This window comes from Schistocerca piceifrons, chromosome X, assembly GCF_021461385.2.
Source record: "Schistocerca piceifrons isolate TAMUIC-IGC-003096 chromosome X, iqSchPice1.1, whole genome shotgun sequence".
Taxonomy (NCBI): Eukaryota; Metazoa; Arthropoda; class Insecta; order Orthoptera; family Acrididae; genus Schistocerca; species Schistocerca piceifrons.
The window spans coordinates 651376975-651402926 of NC_060149.1; positions in this window are offsets into that span (position 1 = coordinate 651376975).

Below are 25952 nucleotides of genomic sequence, written 5' to 3' on the forward strand. Positions count from 1 at the left end.
GGAAACCGGTGAGGGGGATTTCGATCTTCTTGTAGTTAAATTTTAGCACTGTCGTCATAGCAAAAAGCTGTTACAGTGGAAACCAACCCAGGCGTAGCTAGCGGAAAGAAATATTCATCACCTAAATTAGAGTTACGAGAAGGGAGGGCTTCATGATACAAGGTTTTTAATTGCCAGACTGCGCACTAATGTCGTGTGTTAAATCACAGGCATTCCCAAAGATAGATGATCAGATGTTTTCGAAAGTCTGAGTCATATTTCATAAGCACACAGTGTATTTAGAGGTTATACTTTAACTCATGGGCCGGCCGTTGTGGCCGAGCGGTTCTAGGCACTTCAGTCCGGAACTGCGCTGCTGCTACGGTCGGAAGTTCGAATCCTGCCTCGTACATGGATGTGGGTGATGTCCTTAGGTTAGTTAGGTTTAAGTAGCTCTAAGTCTAGGGAACTGATGACCTCAGATGTTCAGTCCCATAGTGCTTAGAGCCATTTGAACCATTTTTTAATCCATGCCCAAGGCGGAACTGGAATCCGTGACAGCCTTGCACATTAGGTTCGAAGGTTTCCTAATCGTTTGTGACTGTTACCTATGTGCCGGTTCCAGGCTTGACATTCCCTCTTCCTTTAGCTTCCAAACCTGTATCAACACAGTAACAACACTACACTGGATAAGAACCAATCTACACAATGCAGACAATACGTGACACTTCACACACATGCAGGTGCAAGGTACTGGCAAACCACTTGCGTTAGGACCTTGCCAAAGAAGCACTGCGGGATCTTCGCGTTGTCATTCAAACTCGACAGTCAGCACGGATTTCCTTCGGTCTTTGACTTTCAGGTTTGTTCTATTGAGAGCTCTCATTCTTTGTGTAAGTTGTTCTGTAGAGCAAAATATAATCCGCAAATTGAAGTTTGTTCATATAACATAATTTTTTGCGAGTGCACTAATTGCTATTAATTTTTGTCCATCAGCCTCGCTTCATTGTCATTTTAAGTGAGAGTTTGATAATATGAACATTCTATGAACTCCAGATTTCACCATTAAAAGCGTATTTCTCATCTTTACTTGTCTTCTTTAGAATTTGTTTATCCCATACACAGGTTACGATGTGTGTGACCTTTTGGTCCAGCTCTCTTCAACGTTTGTCATGCTTTAACTTACGATTATTTTTATAGGTACGACGTTAGTGACTGACTATTTGTTCAGCAAAACACACATACTCTTCTAGCACTCCTTTCTGCTTTCGGCGATCATGGTCTCTGTAATTGCATCATGGTAACTACTCCCTGTCTGCTCGATGCCACTGTTGATAAAATTGAGGGTGGTCTAAAATGTTTCTCTCATTTGTGGAATGCAAGACTAATTTCCTTATATAGTTGTCCGATAAAGCGTCCAGCATGATAGGTTTTTTAGTCTTTACTACTGGTAACGTCTATGAAATCCCAAGAGCTGCTGAGTAAATGAGCCCCCCACCTTACTACTACCGTATTCGCGGAGTCCTGCTATCCTATTTAGATTAGCCTGTATTTGAATTACACTGCAGCTGATGTGTCTGGATCTGGCGGTCAGTAGAGCTACCCAGTTACTAATATGACTCTAGCTACTTCAGATACTCGTAAAAAACTTTTCATGTGGATTCACTTCCGACTAAGCTGGCCCAAACATTACTTCTTATTTGTATAAGCACGCCACCTCTATCGGAATCAAATCTATCTTCCCGATATACATTACACTTGTTGAAAAACCTCCTTTTACGTAGAATGTCAACCAGTTCTCCAAATCGTGTGTTACGTGAAGATGATTGTTTTCTTGAAGCGAAATGAATCCTGGAAATTTGCTGTCATCGCTTCACTGATTTGCTAATAGTGTTTTGATATGCTCGTGCTGTACGTTTCATTTGCTGCACCCTCTCAAAGTTTCTCCATACCTACACGATTTAAAGTTCAGCGCCCAGACATCAATTTACTAAAGCAATACGATGCAGTTCTTAAGAAAACGTAAAAAACTCGCATTCAAAGATTAGAAGATTTCCGAGTGTTATTAAGTACAAAACATCTGTTGTTTAGTAATCAATTCGTCGGGTGTTCAGTGCGCAGTGCATTAATATTGCAATCATATGGGCGATGGTTCGAATCTTGCTAGTGACATCCCTTTAAAATTGAATATTTATTAAAAAATGAAAATGCTAACTAACGAATATGGAACAATAATTTTAATAATATATTTTCACATTAATTACTGTTCGCACTAAATTAAAATTCGGTACAAAAATTCCAAATAAAAAAAAAGAAATAATAGAAACTGAATAGTATTTTTGATGTGTATACTGTTTGTTGTTTAACAAAAAAAAGCATAACGCATTTTTGTTCAAAATTTAAGTTTATTTTCGCACCACCAGTAAGACCAGTAAATGAAAATAAAATAAGATGTAATTTTTACTAAACTATGATTCCATGTTTGTTAATTAACATTTCCATTTGTTAATAAGTACAGAATTTAAAAATGTATGCCACTAGCACGTTTCGAACCATCAGTCTTATGAACACTGTCGCATTATGCTAAGCCCTGAGCTACCAACTATTTCGTTGATAAATTACAACTTCACTGAACTAAGAAATCGTCTTCCCTCTCTAGCGTTGACACATGCACTGATCGGTTGGGAATGGTGTTATCAAACCAACCAATCCTCTCTTCTCGAGGCAAGCTGGCGCACATCTGTTGTGGTTGGTCATTTACATACCGGATACTGGCACTAGGACGGAGCTCACAACTGAGACGGTCTCACGCATGTGCTATCGGGGGCGGTTCTCATGTATGGAAGAACACTGTACTATTGAAAAATAGCACAACTATACTGTCGTATGAGAGGTAACACGTGAGGACGAAGGAGATCTGTGACTTCCGTTGTACCATCAGAGTTCCCTCTGACTCTACCAGCCGTGACCTAAAGTCATAATCGATGACTTCCCCTACACCCTGACGCCTACACATTAGAATGAATGGTACATCTCCCCAGGTTGCCACCATGCTCGTCGACGACGGTCACCTGCGGCAGCGTAGAACCGCGATTCATCGCAGAATGCAATATGATGCCAGTCATCGGCAGCCCGTGCTGTCCGATCTCGGTAACACTCCAGACGCAGTCGTCTGAAGGTTGGTGTTACTGGCACCTTACGCCTACGCAGGCTTTCGCGGCCGGTATTTGCGATGTTGCTGATATTTGGTTTGTGGGCATAAGGCAGTGGTCCAAGGCATAATTCGGTGCCAAACATTTTCTCTTACACTGCTCGAGACTTCATCAGAGGCTTTAACGAGTCAGAAAACTGTTTATATAATCAGTTCGTGTTGCTGAGCTGCTTTGAGTTTGTAACTGTTTTCTGGCTCGTTAAAGCGTCCGATGAACTTTCCAGCAGTGGAAGAAGAAACGTTCGGCACAGATTTGTGCCTTGGACCACGGCCTTACTCCAATAAATCAAATATCAGCAATATCGCAAGTCCATTGCTTGTTCTCGGATGGAAGTCACAGTTGTGTAGAGGCTATGATGTGCTTGGTGCACGGTATGGCGATTCGTCTTGACCACGAATATGCCCGCCATCACGTTCCCACGCTGAGCAACATTTTGCCACTGTCAGTCCAATTTTCACACGAATCTGGATATTGCACGATTTGACCAGTCGGCCAAATGGAGACCCACAAAGTGGCTCCTTTCGAACTCTGTCAGGAGCTTATAACGTTGTCTCACACATGTACGCGGTATCTCCGTGTCCTCCACAGTGATCACCCAACATCTGACGCTGCTCACGCCCCTGATGAACCCTACCGGGACTGGTAACAACACTAAACACGAAGAACACTGCACTCTCGTGCCTGTTCTACCTTTCACAGAAAATTGTAACTCTAAATCATTTACCTACCTGGCAATGGAGTGTACGTCTACGAAGTTACACTGCAATGTATGTAGTGAATACACTCTTAACAGTTACAATAAATTTAACAAAATTAAACAATCCAAATCAACACTGCTAAAATAAACCAGGAACTGTACATAGCTACATAAAGTTAATAATAGGAAAAAATTCTCCCTACTTGTACTACGAGCTCATCGTCCACGACTTGAAGGGCCAAGCGATATCGACCGGCCACCGTGTCATTCTCCGGCTTGCGGCATCATGTGTATGCAGATATGGAGGAACTTGCTGCCAGCACACCGCTCTCCCGACCGTTTTGCTGACTTTCCAGATCGTGGAGCCGCTACTTTTCACTTATGTAGCTCCTCAGTTGCAATCAGGAGCCTGGGTGCACCCCATACCTGTCCTCTCACTAAGGAGCAATCCTTACCAATCCTCAACATGGCAACCATCTACACTGACCACTGAGCTGCGGAGGTGGACTCCGTACTGGTACTGCTCAGCCATAATTTCCAGTGTACAACAAGCATTCGATGATTCGCACTATATATTCTCATATTTTCAGTATACCTTGTTAGCCCAAACTGTTACGGCTTCACACTCTTGAGCAGTACTCGAAAATAGTAAGTATAAGTGAAACACAAAATCTGATATTAAACGAATATGTATACTTTTCAGAGGATGGCTGACGACCGGGAATCTGAAATAGCCCGAGAAGTCGCAACTGTTTCTAGAAGCAACGACTCTTTGTGTGCAACCCTGCGACAGTCTGTGCGGCCCAAGGCTTCGCTGTTTCCCTAACTCACATGAGGCCAGTAAAAGTAGCTAAACTCGAGATGCTGCAAGATGCTTTTGTGGCAGACGTTGACACCAGGTAGGATACAAGACGATAATGCGACACACACGAACAGTTCGAAATTTCAATCACATTTGTAAATGTTGTGAGCTTATTTTGTTTATTCCTGTGCATCTCGGCTACTTTTTTTCAAAATATGTCCTTACTTAACATTATCTACTGCTTGGTTTCTTGAAAGATTGTAATTCGATTTCTGATTTAAATTAATTAAATATTTCAGTACGACAGTTCCTGTTGGCTGTTCTAGCAGGCAATCACAGCTTCTCGGGTTCTTACCGTGCCTCGTAGTGTGTATGTATGTTGTTTATGAATTTTTTTGTGCTGTCTTCCGGCACTGGCCGCAAGTTGTACTGCACAAAACATTTTAGGCCTAGCAAGGTGCTCAAGTGCAGGGTGATTATTGTTAAACTTTCGCTACTTGAGTCGGTGGAGATAGAAAACTATTTACCTTTTGGGTATCCAACTTCATAGGAATGATGTTAAGACTGTGCGCAGCAGGTTGTGCGTTATTAGTGATTTTCGTGTCATGACTTGCTGTTAGCCGGCCGTGGTAGCCAAGCGGTTCTAGGCGCTACAGTCTTGAACCGCGCGACCGCTACGATCGCAGGTTCGAATCCTGCCTCGGGCATGGATGTGTGTGATGTCCTTAGGCTAGTTAGGTTTAAGTAGTTCTAAGTCTAGGGGACTGATGACATTAGAAGTTAAGTCCCATAGTGCTCAGAGCCATTTGAACCATTTTTTGAACTTTATGTTAGGCGCCGGTACTGGTACGGCGACGTACGAGTGAAAAACAAGTGTCAGTGTGCATTACAAATGGTTCAAATGGCTCTAAGCACTATGGGACTTAACATCTGAGGTCATCAGTCCCCTAGACTTAGAATTACTTAAACCTAACCAACCTAAGGACATCACACACATCCATGCCCGAGGCAGGATTCGAACCTGCGACCGTAGCAGCCGCGCGGTTCCAGACTGAAACGCCTAGAACCGCTCGGCCACAGCGGCCGGCGGTGTGCATTACAGTTGCAGACAGTCAACATGGGTCTGGACAAGATAAACTGCGCTTTACTTGTAAAGCTGTTTTATCGATACAACAGCTATAGTGCAGCCGCTCTTCTCGATTATCGACGCATTAAAGGAATACGGACAGATTCTCTGTCCGCATCGGGGTTGAAAAACATTATTCGGAAGGTTGAATTAACTGACGATTTGAGAATTGTTCCTGGGAGAGGCCGACGGCCAACGGTCAACTGCGCCACAAATAGTTGAAGAAATTACCATGATTCAGAATGCTGGACACGATGTGCGACCTTCAGGCGGTGCACGAGCTGTGTCACAACAGCGGACATTCCGTGATCCACCGTTGGAAAAGTGCTGCGACCAATTGCGAAATGGTATCTCTGTCCAGGCTGTTGTGGATGCAAGGAAAAGTGCTGCGACAGTTGTGAAATGGTATCTCTGTCCAGGCTGTTGTGGATGCAAGTGGTGGTCACATTGAGCAACTTTTGTAACCTGCAACATAAACGCGGTACGCAATTAACATATGGTATCCTCTCATGTAGAAATTGAAATGTCTTTCGTTCAGTTGTTTATTCGATATTTCTCTACTGCATGTCTTTGCAAATGTTTCAACAAAGTTTCATTGCCCTGTGATTACTCGTTTCTGATGGAGTCCCGCTCAAATAGCGAAAGTTTACTTTATCCACCCTGTAACTCGTGAAATACGCCACGGAGCTGTGAAAAGGTTAAGAGATTATTCAGATGACTCCCTTCACCATTGAGCGATCTAATGCAACGGCAATTTTGTATATGCAATAGAAACACGAGAACTTCCTGTCCAGGTATATAATTTTATTGTTGTCGCTGTTGAAACTAAAGACAGGTTCGATGCAGCTGCCCACGCTATTCCATCCTATGCAAGCCTCTTCATTCCCTTATAACTACTGCAACCTACATCCATTCGAACCCGCTTACAGTAGTCAAGCCTTCGTCTGACGCAACAAATTTTGCGCCGAAACTTCTCTCCAGTACCAAGTTGAATATTCCACCGTACCTAAGGAGTGTGCTGTCAACCAATCCCTTCTTTTAGCCAAGTTGTACTCTATATTTCTTTTCTCTCCTATTCTATTCAGTACGTCCTCTTTAGTTATCAGATCTACACATGTGATCATCAGTATTATTCTCTAACAGCACACTTTCTATTCTCATTTTGTCTGAACTGCTAATCGTCCACATTTCACTTCTGTACAAGGCTACATTCCAAACAAACACTTTCAGAAAAGAATTCCTAAGACACGAATTTTTATTATATGTTAACAAATTTTTGTCTTTCATTATTTCTTTTCTTACCATTCCGAGTCCACATTTTATATCCCCTGTACTTCAGCCATCATTGGTTGTTCTGATGCCCGAGTACCAAAACTCATATACTACTTTTAGTATCTCACCTCGTAATCTAACTCCCTCAGCAACGCCAGATTTAATTTCCATCCTTGTTTTGCTTGTATTAAAGTTCATCTTATTTCCTCCTCTCCAGGCACTTCCAAGTCCATTGGTGTTCCTGACAGAGTCACAGTGTCATCGGCCAACCTCAGAGTTTTTATTATTCTCTCTTAACTTTAATTCCTTTTACAAAGTTTTCTTTGGCTTCTTTTACTGCTTGCTCAGGATACATATTGAATAACATTGGGGATAGGCTACAACCCTGTCTCATATCCTTCTCAATCGCTGCTTCCATTTTATGCCCTTTGACTTTTATAACTTCTGTTTTGTTGCTGTACAAGTTGTACGTAACCTTTCGCTCCACATATTGTGTCCCTGCTAGTTTCAGAATTTTAAGGAGTGTATTCCAGTCCAGACTGTCGAACGCTTTCTCTAAATATACAAATGTTGTAAACGCAAATGGCTCTGAGCACTATGGGACTTAACTTTTGAGGTCATCAGTCCCCTAGAACTTAGAACTACTTAAACCTAACTAACCTAAGGACATCACACAACACCCAGTCATCACGAGGCAGAGAAAATCCCTGACCCCGCCGGGAATCGAACCCGGGAACTCGGCCGCGGGAAGCGAGAACGCTACCGCACGACCACGAGCTGCGGACTATGGAACTTAACATCGGAGGTCATCAGTCCCCTAGACTTAGAACTACTTAAACCTGACTAACCTAAGGACATCACACACATCCATGCTCGAGGCAAGATTCGAAACTGCGACCGTAGCAGCAGCGCGGTTCCGGACTGAAGTGCAATATATATTCAAAGTCAAATGGGAATAATAAATCAGTACGAAATGCGATTACTCTGTAACTAGACGCCGCGGACTATTACTTCCTTATACCAAAGATTCAGAAAATATCGTGAACAACCTCCGAAATTTTGTCGATGGAATCGCGTTCAGTCGTTGCCAAATGTTGCCTTCGAAATTTTAAACAAGCAGTGGTTCTTTCAATCTATCCAGCTCCAAATTTCTTAATTTCATACCTTTCTGCAATTTCTTCAGATTTTATGTACAGCTCATGTACAACAAGTTATAGTCAGAGTCCACAACTGTTGGTGGTAACTGTTTGCATTTTAAAGCTGGTTTCAAAATATCAATCTTATCATTATGTATATTTTAAACGTATCTTCTACATATACAACCTTTTCTCAAGTGTTCTGTGCGAAATTTTACAAGGTGACTTCACCTTTCATTCCTTTCTCCCAGCAAAAGTTCAACTTTGTTTCTGCTATTTAGTTTTAGTCTTCCATCACAATTAAATTTTTGTCTCCATTAACGATCTGATTAACCTCTTTTATCTCATGATACATTCTTTCAATCCCTTCATCATTCACGGAGGAGATAGGCATATAAACTAGTACCATTGTGGTGAAAATGGTAGCGGTTGTGGTTTCCTCTAGTTTTCGTATGAACTGCGATATAACACTGCATTTTCTTTTAGTGTTGTTACAGCTGTAGACGAGAGAGTTAATTCTGCAGGAATATGAGGAACCACTGAAATCCTTGTTCCTCAGAAGCCAAGAACCGTCACGGATAACCTCTGCAGTGTGAACTCTGCCGAGGCTTTTATTTATACTGAAGTAACAAAGAACAATAAATTTAAGATGGAGAGCATCACATACCCGGTGATGGGGGAACAGCTGTAAGTTAACAGGGGGTACAGCAAGACATTACAAATGTTATTTAACCGACAGACACCAACTAGCGGATTAGCGATTACACACTTCTCTTTTATTACGTTAAAGGAAAATTTCTGTATCATTTCCTGAGTATTTGTGTCAATGCAAATTCTTTTTGACGGGAGAAATATTGATGAACATTTAATAAAAGCAATTATTATTTTCAGTGTCGTCACGTGTAAAGTAGAACAGTGTCCGTGGTTGGTCAGCCGCGTTACTTATGTTACACACAGGCGCACTCGCCACAGAACTGCGAGTTTCTAGCGCATCAACTTTGACAGTGCTATTCCGTAAGTATTACGAAGAATAAATAGTAAAACTACTTACGTTTTACTACAAGCCTCACTAAACAATAAGCAGCCTCCATTTAGAATCACCTCTTAATCTGCTAAGCTACATTTAGCGGGCTACTGCAAACAGCTCAAAGAAAATCTACACATGTTACACACTGAAAGCAAAACGTTGGCACTTTGACGTTCGGTAGACATTGAGAAATTTTATCTCTTCGTCTAACACTATTTAAATTGACATAATTATAACGAAATAATATCTCAATGTTTATTTGTAATAACGTGATCTATATACCAAATGGCTCAAATTCGTTAGTACATATGATTTGTTTTCAAAAAACGAGATACATATATCAGTGCTTAAAAGGTGGCAGACTCGTCAATCTGTTAACAACACATGTTGTTATACGACTGTAGGATGTAAAGGGCCAGATTCTAACTGAGGCTTTTGTTTACAGAGCAGTACAAGCAGTTGCTGTGCACGGGGCCCACTACTATACGGGTGCTGGAACATCAGTCGGCTTGTCCGCCACAGTTCGCGAACGCTCGACTCCGTCCAGGGCCTACGGGAAATCAGTATGTAATTGTAAAGGTACCCACTGAAGGTCTTAACATTGTCGTGCAATCTCGAGGCTGCACGCTTTTAAACGCGCAGTTAAGAATTATTAAACTCGTCTAAAATAGTTACTTGCTCTCCGCCGGAGGCGGCTGCTGGCATTCGTGAGACTACAGTACCACATGCTGTGATGAGCGCGCCACTGCCTGTCTCTTCGTGGTCCTCGTGTCCTACCCATATGACGTAAGCTGCTGCTGCCTGTACTGCTCTGTAAACAACAGCCTCAGTTGCAATCTGCCCATGTACGACTTAAAGTCGTATAATAACATGTGTTGTCAAAAGCTTGATGTGTGTATAACTCGATCTGAACGGTACGTTATCTAACTTTTCGTGTCAGTAATCACATTAATTTGGACACCCGCCTATAAATGTTTCTTACATACATCCTTTGAACGATTAACTACTAGCATTATATATTTTAGTAACAGTCGCTCATAAATAAATATAAAAGGAAAATATTAGGTTTTTCTTTATAAATCGTAGGTATTCACAATCCAGGGTGTGAGGCATACAGCAGAATAAAATCAGTGTCCTGTTCCTCCAAGATCAGTGTTTTTGCTGTATTTGTTAGCGTAATGAGCAGCCAATAACAGCATGATCACAGTAAAAAAAATACTGAATATACCAAGAAGTACCCTGTTTTGAACGTATCGATATTGTGTTTGCTGTACACTTCCGTTTCTCTATGGGTAAAAAGTATAAATATAGTAATTCAGTACACTAATTAGTGATCTAATTCTTAAAATATAACTCCATTGTATTTAAATGTTGTACTTTAAAGACTCTTTCATTGCAGAATAAACAATTATTTTGAAAATTTATAAGTTGATTTTTTCATTTCTTTGTGTTATTTTGATAGCAAAGCCGTCATGGTTTCGATTAGAATGGAGCCATATTTTCGATACATTTATTGTGAATGGAAGACCGGTTTTTAAGGCTCAAGTAAGTCTGTAACTAATGATTACATTACTGTGAAATAAAAAATAGGATTTAAATTGTATAAAGTCATAACCAGATTCGACTTTTTGTGACTTATTTCACTGAGTGAATCATGACATGTTGTTGGAGAAGCTATATTTTCTAGATTGACCAGTCTACATATATGTAATTCATCTTAATTGAGTGTTCCGTCTCCTTGCGACAGAAAAGATACAACCTCAAATGTAAGTATTTCAAATAATTTATAGAGACAATATATGTTATATATATGTATGGGAATACATTGTGATGTAAGTTCTACAGAAGTGTGATATATGTCCTCTATTTGATGAGGTATACGTGAAAAAGCTAACATTTTCTTTGAAACTATGTACAGAATAGGTTCCTTTTCCTGGAGACACAAATGATGATATTATGGGAAGATATGGTTTCATTCTAATCCAAACTATGATGATGATAGCATCAACAAAGAAAGCTGTAAACTCTAATTTTGTGAAAGCTTATGTAATTGATTTCAGTCAAATTGATTTGGCTTATGTTTCGAAAAGATACACCAGATTCATTGTTATATTGTTTAGCATAAAAGATATCTTCGCCTATAACAATATACGAAGATCGTATGTAGAGTAGAATATTTTACATTTTTGGTGGTACGCTCTGGTCATAATACAAGATGGTTAAATAAAATAAGAAATAACAACATATAACAGCTCTTACCATAAGAACATGTGCTAACCTCGGATCTATATAATTGCTGAGCTGACGAATACGGGCTGCTGCTAGACCAATGAGACTTTAACGCCTCATTTCATTGCGCTTCCTTGTTCAGCCCTGAAATTCAAGGCCCACGAATCATAACGTTTTCAAAGTGCATTTTCCTTTTATGATTATAATATCCTACCCACCTAATAATGTTTTTACTGATGAATTACCTGTTGTTGTCCTCGATTTTCTCATTGTCTATAGCGACTCATCGCAAGTACCAGCACTCTTTTGCCTTCCCAAGAATGTACGTCTCATGTACTTCACTGACAAATTTTTGCCCCAATTCGGTTCGATGTAAAAGCAATTTTAGTGCAGTACTCTGTCGACATCGACATTGATGCGTGTGGTGACGGCGCACTAGCTCATTGGAACGAACAGAAAAAGAACTGGCCGTCGTCACGTTGAAGGAATCTTTCCATTATTCGCCCCAAGTTATTTATAGAGAACAACAATCACGATGGCCAAAAATCGGGCCTCTCGCCTGCACAAATCTAGTGTCTTAGCCATATACCCTCTTGCACAGTACAAGATTCGATTTACGTCGCAAAGTCTTCTGACGATACAAGCAGTGTTGCCTAACGCTCTACATCCCTTGCTTACGCACGAGGAGAAAGAAGTGTATGCGACACAAATCATTCAGATTTTAGTTTCGTGTCAGTGCATTTGTATGTTATGTTCAGTCATGTTAATCTGTCTCTCAAACAAATTTACTCTGCTGCTTGATACCTGCGATTTCCAAAAGTTCCTGCTATCTTTCTTCTTATTGGTTACCCGTGTGTTATAAGCTTGTTGCATTTACAGAATAGCGTTTATTAACTATATCGTGAAACACCAAAATACTTCTTAAGTAGAATGAATCCGTAAATGCTTTAAGTTCCTCCATATCCATGTTTTGATTCCTGCAGATGTGTCTTCAGTTTGTTTCTCCGAAATTCCCTCCCAGACAACTATATTTAAACCTTCATGAGTCCCCTAATTCGATGAAGCCAAATGCTGGCAAAGTTCCTTAGAAATTCGCTAAGTGACACACTTGCCGACTCAATCACTCATCTTTAACGGATCTGTGAACCTAATGCGCCATCAAAGATCTCAGATACACAGTTCAACAAAGAATAGTGAAGGTTCTCTACAATTACTTATTTACATTTTTTCTGTAAAATATAAATGATATGGCTTCGTCGATGCCAACTTAGTTTCTAGTGGTGCACTTTTCAGTGAAAACTATACATGTTCAGAGATGTGGAGGTACCAGTATCAGTTTCGTTGCAGTACCGCTAAGCCATAGGGTGCCTTAGATACACTTTTTAAAAATTTTGGAAGCGAACTCCTCCGACCAGTTCACGTCAAAAATCATATAAAGTATTTTCTAAAACCCTCCGTTTGTGAGTAATTAATGAAAGAACATTTTACAAAGTTGTCAAGGTAGAACGTCATAAGAAATGACTCCCCCTTGATTCTACACACGCATGCACGAGCCCAGAAATAGTGAACTGGATACAGTTTCCCGCGTCAGAATGCGTCACACATAATGTTCTTTTTGGATTGTAGGTATCTTTTATAAAGCCACTTCATCATTTCATAGGAGCCTCCGAAATCATTTGGTGCCGTTAAGGCGCGCTCGAAAGGGTGCGACAATCCATGACAGATATGTGTTGTGTCTGTAGAGGCAAGTGGAGGCCGTATGGAACATTTGTCATGTGTTTCTGGTTCGAGAACTTAGTAAAATGTTTATTCATTAATAACTCAAAACATAAGATTCGAGGATTACTTTATATAGATTTTTTTCTTGTTTTGGTATGATCAGTCCATTCCCAAAGTGTGTATTCAAATTTTTGACTCGTCCTGCATACTCCACGAATCGTGGTGCAATGCATGATGGAGGGTTCTTGCCATTAATACTCACAGCTCCTCTGGTTTCATTCCATACGCACTTCAGTCAGCTTGCTGCCAATTCAAAGCGAAGATGGCAAAGAAATGATTTTTCGATGTGCCCAGCAAAAGCTGGTTTGTCTCGGTAGAGGAAATAACATTAATTATACCAGTTTTCTTACCCCTCCTGGTCTACAGATTCAAGTTTATGTTGCTTTTAGAAATATAAGAAAAGTCTGAAGGATTGCAGGGCGCTTCTCAGCCGAGCCCGGACTCTCCCCCTGCTTGTTCCTCGCAGCTCGAGAAGTGGACTTCGTGGTTGTTGTGGATCTGGATGATGCACTGTCTGGAAATTACGCCTGCTGCCATCCGTAACTCAGCTCCGCATTACGTAATTGGTATCTCTTCAAACATTCTATACTAACAGTGAGCATTATGTATAAAACCGAAGATCACATTCGTTCTCGGTAGCCTGTCGGCTTCCATCGCAGAAGCAATTTTGCGGAAGGTGGCGAACGTTAATTTTTGAGAATAAAAGGATGGCTTTGGCCGTCTCATTGGAATTAAAGCGGGGCACTTTACGTTCGAAAATTGGCAATAGAGGAGTGTTACTTGTCAAAACAAAATGCGAAGTTACAGTTGTCAGATTTATCCGCCTAGAATTGGGTATTTTCTCCATTTCCTAATACTTACAGTTAATATGTTGTTGGAACGAGTTCTAGCTTACTTAGGGGAAGATAGGGTAAGGTAAGGTTGACATAGTATTAAAGGGACCATCCTGGCATTTCCCCTTTAACTATCTGGGGAAATCACAGACAGCGTAAACTGGGGTGACATTTCACTCCAGTGGAAAATGTCGCTCTATACTCTATAAAATAATTAACGGCGATATAATGTTTCAGTGGTCCCAGATTATAAGTGGCGCCACAAACGTGTATGTACCCATATCTGATATGCAGTCCATCGTTTGAGATTTCAATTCATTCAGGCATTCCCATAGTATGTCATACAGATATGTAGAGAGAGACTGTAAATTCAAATGAATATCATCGACGTTAAAGAGATTTTTAGTCATTCGAGAAATTTCCGTGGTAGCGAATTATATTCCACTCATCGGGGAATATTGTTTCCAGTGCGTCCTACACTACTCACGATGTAAGTCTAACTTCTGAAACGACGGTGGTACCCACTTTCCTCGAATTTACGCGTCAATGAGGCCAGCCCAGGAACGCCAACTTACGAAAGCCGAAAGGCGCTCGGCGATCACTGCGGGCGCGTAGTGTCTCGCCCCCCTCGTAATATCGCTCGAATCGCTTAAGACGTCGTTTAATTCCTGCGAGGCGGAGTAAACGAGCAAAATATCGTTTAAGATAGAAAGAAAATTGCGGGAGAAGCAGATGCTTCGGGCCAAACTCGAGGGGGCCATTTGAACCGCGGAAGGTGTAGGGCACTCACCTCCCTCTTCTGAAATACTTTGTACCGTCATTTTTTACCGCTTATAAAGACACCCCACCCGTGACGTCGGTCATTTCCCTCGCCCACCCCGATAACAAAGATCGCTTCACCTTTTGTGTAATTAAAATTTTAATTGGGTGTAACTGTGCAAATTACGTCGCGCTTATCTTCTCGACCCAAAATTCTATTATAATAAATTAGCGATAATGGGAACGGCGATGTCTTTCTCGAGGAGAAGCTGTGAGGGTCGACGATTATTAAAACTGCGAAAGGAGGGCGGGAGTGTGGGCGGCGGCTGTCGGCTGTCGGCGGGGCCGGGTGGGGCGGGGGCCGCGTTTTTTCTCCCCACCGCCCACCGCCGGCGGCGGCCAACCGCGGGCGCGCCGTGGCCGGCGGTGGGCGGCGCTGGGCTGGCGCCGACGCTGTCGCAGCCGGCCGGCCTCGCCGCCCAAGACGCCCCGCGCCGACGCGCCGCGCCGCCTCCGCCGCCGACGCCGCCGCCGTCGCCGCCGCCGCCGCTCCACGCCCACTGCCGCCGCCCACGTCGTTCTACGCGCCGCCCACCGCTCCCGCACTTGTTGCCTCTGTCTCTTCCTCGCACTACTCAGCCGGCTTTATCCGTTTCGTGAGCTGTAATTGAACGGGACTGGCTGGCTTTTAAGACGACCACTTTGTCTGCCGAAATGCTCTTATGCGAGGCACGTTCTGGTCGCAGTTGGCTTCACCTGTAGTGTCTGCTCTCGAAAACCGACGGAAGAAATATGTCGCTCGTAGCTGCATTGCGGAACGGATCTCGAGTCTTTCGTTCCAGAGAAATTTTACACTTCTCTCATCTCACTTAATAAACAAACTTCCGGACCTTTTCTCTTTAGCTGCCTCGGAATATTTTACAGACCTGACTATATCTGGGTTTCTCATGTATCTCAATTAGAAAATTTGCTCGAAAATAATTCGTTTCAGTTTCGTGAAGAGCTACCGGAAGAAAGTAACGTCGATATTTGAAACGTTGTTTGAGCTCTTTTGTCCTGTAGAGTACCAATAACAATACTGGCATTTGCGACGACAGCTTTAGCGCATTTTGTTCAAATGTGTGTGAAATGTTCTGGGACTTAACTGCTAAGGTCATCAGTCCCTAAGCTTACACACTACTTAACCAAAATTATCCTAAGGACAAACACACACACCCATGTCCGAGGGAGGACTCGAACCTACGCCGGGACCAGCCTCACAGTCCACGGCTGCAACGCCCTAGACCGCTCGGCTAATCCCGCACGGTTTAGCGTATTTTGATACGACTGTGGAGGGTACAACCGGCACAGGCGATAGCATGTACGTTGTGACAACATATTTTGATGTGCCGTACGCGAAAATCGCGAGCAGTTATCCCTACTGATAATGAGGTATTGTGAGAGAAATGAGAGAAGAAGTGACGGAAAATTTGTTAAATATTGCCATTTTCTGACATGTGGCATGAAAGCGGGTGGATACTTGTGGAAGATTCGCAGTTTGTACTCGCAATAATCGGCACCTAAGTTCTGAAAACAGGATTATTATGCTTTCTGAATATTTTGAAGAAAATTTTTTGATTTGTATTCAAGCGAAAGCAATTTTTTTTGTCTGTTTCTGCAAGGACATTAGACATGGATTTAATTTTTTTGGCGTGAGAAGACAGTTTGTTGTAGTAGTAGTTGTTCTTGTTGTTGTTGTCGTCGTCGTTCCGGTCTTTATTCTGAAAACTGGCTTAATGCATCTCCTCATGCTAATCTATCCTGTGCAAGTTGAAAATGTTGAAATGTGTGTGAAAGCTTATGGGACTTAACTGCTAAGGTCACTAGTCCCTAAGTTTACACACTACTTAACCTAAATTATCCTAAGGACAAAAACACACACACACACACACACACACACACACACACACACACACACACACACACACACCCATGCCCGAGGAAGGACTCGACCCTCCGCTGGGATCAGCCTGTGCAAGTCCCTTCATTTCTTAATGCTGCAACTAACCCCATTTGGACCTGCTTACTTTATTCGCCCCGTAGTCTCTTGCAATTTTAACCCTCTACACTTCTCATCTGTACCATATTAACAAATCCTTAATGCTTCGGATCTGTCCTGTCAGCCGCTCCGTTTTTTTAGTCAAGTTGAGCCATAAACTTCGTTTCTCCCCAGTTTGATTCAGCACCATCCTATGAGTTACATGATCCACCCGTTTAATCTTCAACCTTCTTCTGTTGTACCACATTTCAGAAGCGTCTGTTCTGTTCTTGTGTGAACTGCCTATCGTCCACATTTCACTTCCGTACAGGGCTACGCTCTACACACACACTCCCGAAAAGACTTCCTGACATTTACCTCCTAAGACTTAAATTTATATTTGATGTTATCAGTTTTCTCTTTTACAGAAATTCTTTTCTTTCTCTACCCAGTCCACGTCTTATTTCCTCTCTACCTCGTCCACTGTCAGTTATTTTGCTGTCCAAATAGCAAAACGTATATACTACTTTTAGTGTCTTATTTCATAATCCAGTCCCTGCAGAATAGCCTCATTTAATTCGACTCCATTCCATTACAATCATTGTTTTACTCATTATATGACCTCTTTTGAAGACACTATCCATTCCATTCAACTGCTCTTTCGTGTCTTTTGCTGTCTGTCTCTGACAACATTACAATATCATCAGCAAACCTCAAAACTTTTACATATGCTCCCTGATATTTAATTGCTTTTGCAGATTTCAAATGCGTTTCCTTGACACCTTGCTCAGTGTACAGATCGAATAAAATTGTGGATGGGCTACAAGCCTGTCTCACTCCCTTCTGAACTTCTGCTTCCCTTTCATGTCCTTCCACTCTTAAAACTACAGGCGGGTTTCTCTTTCTTTGGAAGTGGAATTACTGCATTCTTCCTAAGTCTGAGGATATTCCGCCCTTCTCATATACCTTGAACACAAAGTGCAATAGTTTTGTCGTGACTGGCTCTCCCAAGGAGCTCAATAACTAGAGGTAATGTCATCTACTCCAGCAGTATTGTTTCGTCTTAGATCTCTCAGTGCTCTGTAAAATTCATGTGGCAATATCATATCTCTTGTCTCATCTTCATCTACTTCCTCTTGGCATAACATTGCTTTCAAATTCATTTCCCTTGTTCATTTTGCTGTATATGTACCTCACACTTTTTTGCTTTCACTTCTGTCCTTAGTGCGGGATTGCCATCTGAGCTCTTCATATTCTTGCAGATGCTTCTCTTTCCCACAAAGACCTCTTTATCATATGGGCGGTACCTATCCTTCATGTAGTGGTACATATTTCTATAGCCATGCATTTGTCCTCTAGCCAGTCCTCCTTAGCCATTTTGCGCTTTCTGTCAACCTCATTCACTTTTGTCTGCTTCATTTGCTACATTTTTACATTTTCTCCTTTCATCAGCTAAATTCAGTATGTCCTGCAATATCCAAGGATTTCTACTAAGCCATCTTTTTACTTATTTGATCCTCAGCTGCCTTCACCATTTCATTTCTCAAAGTCACGCATTTTTCTTCTATTGTATTCCTTTGCCTTGTTGTGATCAGTCGTTTCCTGATACTCTCCTCGAAACTCGGAACACCCTCTGGTTCTTTCAGCTTATCCATTCTCCAACTCGTTAGTGTCCTACCTGTTTTCAGTTTCTTCAGTTTTAATCTGCAGCTCACAACCAATAAATTGTGGTCAGAATCCACATATGGCCATGGAAATGTGTTACAGTTTAAAATCTGGTTCCCAAGTCTCTGTCTTACCATTATATAATCAAACTGAAGCCTTCCGGCGTCTCCAGGTCTCTTCCACGTATACTGCTCCCTTTCATGATCCTTTCACCAAGTGATAGCGACGATTAAATTATGCTCTGTGTAAAATTTTGTCATGCAGCTTCCCTCTCATTTCTTTGCTCCAATCTAGGTTAGCAAGGCATCAGGGTACTTTCTGGACAAGATATCGATCTTGTCGCAAGGTCACTTCCGATATCAGGTTATACATGAGAGTATGGGGCTTCTTATCTGCAAGGTCACAGCCCCCCCCCCCCCTCCAAATCCACTCCCTTGAACTCACCACCCTGACCACAGGCAATTGTTTGTGGTATATTCAAAGTCCCTCCCCCCATTGCAATAGGAATCCATCTCCCGCATCCCCCCCTCCCTTTTTATTACTAGAGCAATTGCACGAGCCCCATCATTCTTGTTCTGTGTGCTGTAATGGAAGGATCATCATGAAGTGCAAGCAGAGAACAGCCACTGCCCCCAAGCAGAATAAAAAGGAGACATGTAAGGACAGTTAACCTCTCCCTCTCATAATTAATTGCTATTTACAATATTTGAGTTAAACAATTATCACAATGCATTATTTAACAACAAATACCACAACGTGATGTTTAAACAAATTACATAATTATTCCACACAAAAAATTTCCACAGTGCATTATTAGAACAAATACACCCTTGCTGAGACTTCAAATATTAAAAAAATACCACAACACCACATGTAAACAAATAATCTATTGCTATATATCAAATCTACGTCACCACTACGTTGCTATGTGTGACGTCATAGTGTACCTGTTACAATGGGCTTGTTGCCCTATTGACAGAAATAAAATAATATAATTATGTCATGGCGTATTCTGTAAGTTCTACATAGCATGAGCACCACACAATATTCCAAAACACAGACGTAAATACGAGGCACTTGAAAGTTTAACAATTTCCCAATGTATTATTTACAAGCAAATACACACTTGCTAAGTACCAAGTCTACATTCTATGAGGGCTTGCTGAAAAGCAGTGCCTTCGAATTTTTGATTCTGTTCTCAATATCTATTGAGGTATTACATTTCATGCATACTGCAAGGGGAGGCCACGAAGTTGGGGTCACAGATTTACTTCAGATTTCGTGCACCTTAGTAGGTCATTAAAACAACATACTGTCCAAGTAGTAAGGTGCACTACTACGTCAATTCCGAGAAAATCGCAAAAGAAGTTTTACGCGTCTATTGTGTAGCTTATGTTTCTGTGCGTAGTTGTTAGACGTTAGAGTTCATGGTAGTCTAGTGATAAGCGTTCGTGCTTCGTAAGACGAACGTGTATAAGGCGACGCTTCGACTCCCGCTCAACCTTAATTATTAATCTATTTTTTCCATCACAGGTCATATTATTTAATTTTAAAAATGTCAAGCAGGTGTGTTTTACCTTAGAAACTTTGAACATTCCCTATAAATGAGGGAAAACTGCATTCATTCAATGTAGTAGTTGCTGTTCCAATTTCAGATACCCATGCCTGTATGACAAATACGATCCTGTAACGTGTGTTGTCGAAAGCACATGTGACGAGTAATTGTACATTGCTCTTGTGGTGTGACACATTGTGACTTACTGTATTACTGATCGTAAATAACGTCATTCGCATAATTATTTGTCGAGGTTTGACTTGGGCTTTCCAAGCCTGTCGCCCCTTCTTGAAAATTTACTTAAAAATAGTAAATAGTTAAATAACGCACGAAATTCGCTATAACTTCATGAAAATGCACATGGCTTTTCATTATATTACCTCCCAAAGATCATATAAATTAAATAATGTGACCAGTGATGAAAAAAGAAGCAGTTGCAGGATTCGAATCGTCGTCCCATCTCACGTCTCGTTTGCCAATCCCGGGCACTACCCACTTGACCGTAATGACCTCACACAGTCAGCAGCTTCGCACAATTATATTAGTTACGTAATAGAAGCGTAAGACGTATCTTGCGATTTTCTCGGGATTATCAGAGTAGTGCATATTACGACTTGCACATTGGATTGTTTTAAGGGGATACTAAAGATGTACAAAGTTTGAAGTAAACCGGTGATCCCAAAGTCGTAGTCTCCCCTTGTACACTACTGGCCATTAAAATTGCTACACCAAGAAGAAATGCAGATGATAAACGGGTATTCATTGGACAAATATATTATACTACAACTGACATGTGATTACATTTTCATGCAATTTGCGTGCATAGATCCTGAGAAATCAGTACCCAGAACAATCACCTCTGGCCGTAACAACGACCTTGATACGCCTGTGCATTGAGTCAAACAGAGCTTGGATGGTGTGTACAGGTACAGTTGCCCATGCAACTTCAACACGATACCACAGATCATCAAGAGTAGTGACTGGCGTATTGTGACGAGCCAGTTGCTCGGCCACCATTGACCAGACGTTTTCAATTGGTGAGAGATCTGGAGAATGTGCTGGCCAGGGCAGTATTCGAACATTTTCTGTACCCAGAAAGGCCCGTACAGGACCTGCAACATGCGGTCGTGCATTATCCTGCTGAAATGTAGGGTTTCGCAGGGATCGAATGAAAAGTAGAGCGACGGGTCGTAACACATCTGAAATGCAACGCCCACTGTTCAAAGTGCCGTCAATGCGAACAAGAGGTGACCGAGACGTGTAACGAATGGCACCCCACACCAACACGCCGGGTGATACGCCAGTATGGCGATGACGAATACATGCTTCCAACACGCGTTCACCGCGATGTCGCCAAACACGGATGCGACCATCATGATACTGTAAACAGTACCTGGATTCATCCGAAAAAAATGACGTTTTGTCGTCCGTGCACCCAGGTTCGTCATCGAGTACACCATCGCAGGCGCTCCTGTCTGTGATGCAGCGTCAAGGGTAACCGCAGCCATGGTCTCCAAGCTGATAGTCCATGCTGCTGCAAACGTCGTCGAACTGTTCGTGCAGATGGTTGTCGTCTTGCAAACGTTCCCATCTGTTGACTCAGGGATCGAGACTTGGCTGCACGATACGTTACAGCCATGCGGATAAGATGCCTGTCATCTCGACTGCTAGTGATACGAGGCCGTTGGGATCCAGCACGGCGTTCCGTATTACCCTCCTGAACCCACCGCTTCCATAGTCTGCTAACAGTCATTGGATCTCGACCAACGCGAGCAGCAATGTCGTGATACGATAAACCGCAATCGCGATAGGCTACAATCCGACCTTTATCAAAGTTGGAAACGTGATGGTACGCATTTCTCCTCCTTACACGAGGCATCACAACAACGTTTCACCAGGAAACGCCGATCAACTGCTGTTTGTGTATGAGAAATCGGTTGGAAACTTTCCTCATGTCAGCACGTTGTAGGTGTCGCCACAGGCGCCAAACTTGTGTGAATGCTCTGAAAAGCTAATCATTTGCATATCACAGCATGTTCTTCGTGTCGGTTACATTTCGCATCTGTAGCACGGCATCTTCGTGGTGTAGCAATTTTATTGGCCAGTAGTGTAAGTCGACTTTGCAAGTTGCAGCCCTCGCCGCTTGAGGGCTCTGAATTGTAGTGTGGAAACTGATGGTATGTAACATAACTACGTCGACGAGTAAGAAACCTTAAGAAAACTGAAAGCAGAAATTCAAAGAGTTCCCCCACATATGGAGCACCTCTGCATCAGCGTGACAATGCCAGACCACACGCAAGCTCTGCGACATTTGCAACAATTTCACGCCATGGGTTCACTGTCATCAATAATCGTCCATACAGTCATCCGATTTTCATGTCTTTCCAAAACTTAAAGAACATTTTCGAGGACTTCCCTTTGATAGTGATGAAACGGTGCAAGCAGCGGCGAGGTTGTGGCTTCGTGAATAAAGTTAAACAATCTGCAGCAACGGTATCGACAAACTGGTCTCTCATTGGGAGAAATGAGTTTCTCGCCAGGGTGACTGTTGAATAATAAATGAATGAAAAAATATGTAGAATGTTAATAATGTTACTTTTAAATAAGAAGCTTTAAGAGTTTTCACATAAAAGATCTGGAGACTACTTTTCAGCAGTGCATAGAAGTCTTATAAATAACAGTGAGAAAGACATCGCTAAATTCAAACTGTAAATCCCCCTTTCCTTGGACCATGGATCTTGCACTTTGTTGGGAGGTTTGTGTGCTTCAGCGATACAGATCTACATCTACATGGATACTCTGAAAATCACATTTAAGTGCCTGGCAGAGGGTTCATCAAACCACCTTCACAATAATTCCCTATTATTCCAATCTCGCACAGCCTGCGGAAAAAACGAACACGTATCTCTTTCCGTGCTAGCTCTGATTTCCCTTATTTTAGTACGATGATAGTTTCTCCCTATGTAGGTCGACGTCAACAAAGTTTTTTCGCATTCAGAGGAGAAAGTTGGTGATTCAAATTTCGTGACAAGATTCCGCCGCAGCGGAAAACACCTTTGTTTTAATGATGTCCACTCCAAATCCTGTATCATTTCAGTGACATTCTCTCCCCTATTTCGCGATAATACAAAACGTGCTGCGCTTCTTTGAACTTTCTTGATGTACTCCGTCTATCCTATCTGGTAAGGATCCCACACCGCGCAGCAGTATTCTAAAAGAGGACGGATAAGCATAGTGTATGCAGTCTCTTTAGTAGATCTGTTACATTTTTTAAGTGTCCTGCCAATAAAACGCAGTCTTTGGTTAGCCTTCCCCACAACATTTTCTGTGTATTCCTCTCAATTTCTGTTGTTCGTAACGGTAATTCCTAGGTCTTTAGTTGCATTTACGACCTTTATATTTGACTGATTTATCGTGTAACCTAAGTTTAACGGATTCCTTTTAACACGCATGTATATGACCTCATACTTTTCGTTATTTAGAGTCAGTTGCCAATTTTTGCACCATACAGATATCTTTTCTAAATTTTTTGGCAATTTGTTTTGATCTTCTGATGACTTTACTAGTCGATAAACCACATTATCATATGCAAACAACCTAAGACGGCTGCTCAGATTTTCTCCTAAATCGTTTATATAGATAAGGAACAGAAAAGAACTTATAACACTACCTTAGGGAACGCCAGATATCACTTGTATTTTACTTGAAGACTTTCCGGCAGTTACTACGAATTGTGACCTCTCTGAGAGGAAATCACGAAACTAGTCACATAACTGAGACGATATTCCATAAGCGCGCAATTTCGCTGCAAGCCGCTTGTGTGGTACAGTGTCAAAGGTCTTCTGGAAATCTAGAAATACGGAATCATTTTGGAATCCATTGTCAATAGCGCTCAACGCTTCGTGTGAATGAAGAACTACTAAGGAGACTTCCTACGCTACGCTTGTCCGTCCTCTTTTAGAATACTGCTGCGCTGTGTGGGATCCTTACCAGGTAGGACTGACTGTGAGTACATCGAAAAAGTTCAAAGAAGGACAGCACGTTTTGTATCATCGCGAAATATGGGAGAGAGTGTCACAGAAATGATACGGGATTTGGGATGGACATCATTAAAAAAAGGCGGTTGGTTTTCGTTGCGACGGAATCTTCTCACGAAATTCTAATTACCAACTTGCTCCCCCGAATGCGAAAATATTTAGTTGACACCGACCTACATAGGGAGAAACGATCACCACGATAAAATACGGGAAATCAGAGCTCGTACGGAAAGATATAGGTGTTCGTTCTTTCCGCGCGCTATACGAGATTAGAAGAATAGAGAATTGTGAAGATCATTCGATGAACCCTCTGCCAGGCACTTAAATGTGATTTGCAGAGTATCCATGTAGATGTAGATGTTACAAGAACTATGTTTTCTAAATCTGTGTTTCTAAATCGTTCTCTTCGAGGTAATTCATAATGTCCGAACACAATATATGTTCCAAAATCCTGCTGCATACCGACGTTAATGATATGGGCCTGTAATTTAGCGGATTACTCCTACTACCATTCTTGAATATTGGTGTGACCTGTGCAACAGTCCAGTTTTTGGGTACGGATCTTCCGTCAAACGAACGGTTGTATATGACATTTAAGTATGGAGCTAATGCATCAGCATACTCTTGATAGCCGTACCGTAGGTGCAACCACAACGAAGAGGTGTCTGTTAAGAAGCAGACAGACATGTGGTTCCTCAAAGAGGCAGCAGCCTTCGGATCTCCGGGGGAAACTACTAAGGGGGAGTAGACAACATTCCGTTAGAGCTACTGATAGCCTTGGGAGAGCCAGCCATGACAAAAATCTTCCATCTGGTGAGCAAGATGTCTGAGACAGGCGAAATACCCTCAGACTTCAAGAAGAATGTAATTATTCCAATTCAAAAGGAAGCAGGTACTGACTTGTGTGAAAATTACCTAGCTATCAGATTAATAAGTCACGGCTGCAAAATACTTGCAGGAATCCTTAACAAAAAATGGAAAAACTGGTAGACGCCGACCTTGGGGAAGATCAGTTTGGATTCCGGAGAAATGTAGGAACATGCGAGGTAATACTGACCCTACGACGTCTCATAGAAGATAGGTTAAGGAAGGGCAAACCTACGTATATAGCATATGTAGACTTAGAGAAAGCTTTCAACAATGTTGACTGGAATACACTCCTTCAGATTCTAGAGGTGGCAGGGGTAAAGTACAAGGAGCAAAATATGATTAACAAATCGTACAGAAACCAGTGGCAGTTACAAGAGTCGAGAGCCACGAAGGGAAAGTAGTGCTTGAAGAGGAAGCGGGGCAGGGTTGTAGCCTATCCCCGATGTTATTCAGTCTGTATATTGAGCAAGCGGTAAAGAAAACAAAAGAAAAATTTGGAATAGGAATTAAAGTCCAGGGCGAAGAAATAAAAACCTTGAGGTTTGCCGATGACATTGTAATTCTGTCAGAGACAGCAAAGGACTGTATCGTGAAAGGAGGGCATAAGATGAACATCGACAAAAGCAAAACGAGGATAACGGAATGTAATCGAATTAAATCAGGTGATGCTGAGAGAATTAGATTAGGAAATGACTCGGGCATGGATGTGTGTGATGATGTCCTTAGGTTAGTTAGGTTTAAGTAGTTCTAAGTTCTAGGGGACTGATGACCTCTGAAGTTAAGTCCCATAGTGCTCAGAGCCATTTGAACCATTTCTTTTGAAGAGCGGGGGGTAAAAATTGTAGAAGGAAACCAGGAGATGATTACAGTAAGCAGATTCAGAGGGATGTAGGGTGCAGTAGTTACTCAGAGATGAAGAGACTTGTACAGGATAGAGTAGCATGCAGAGCTGCATCT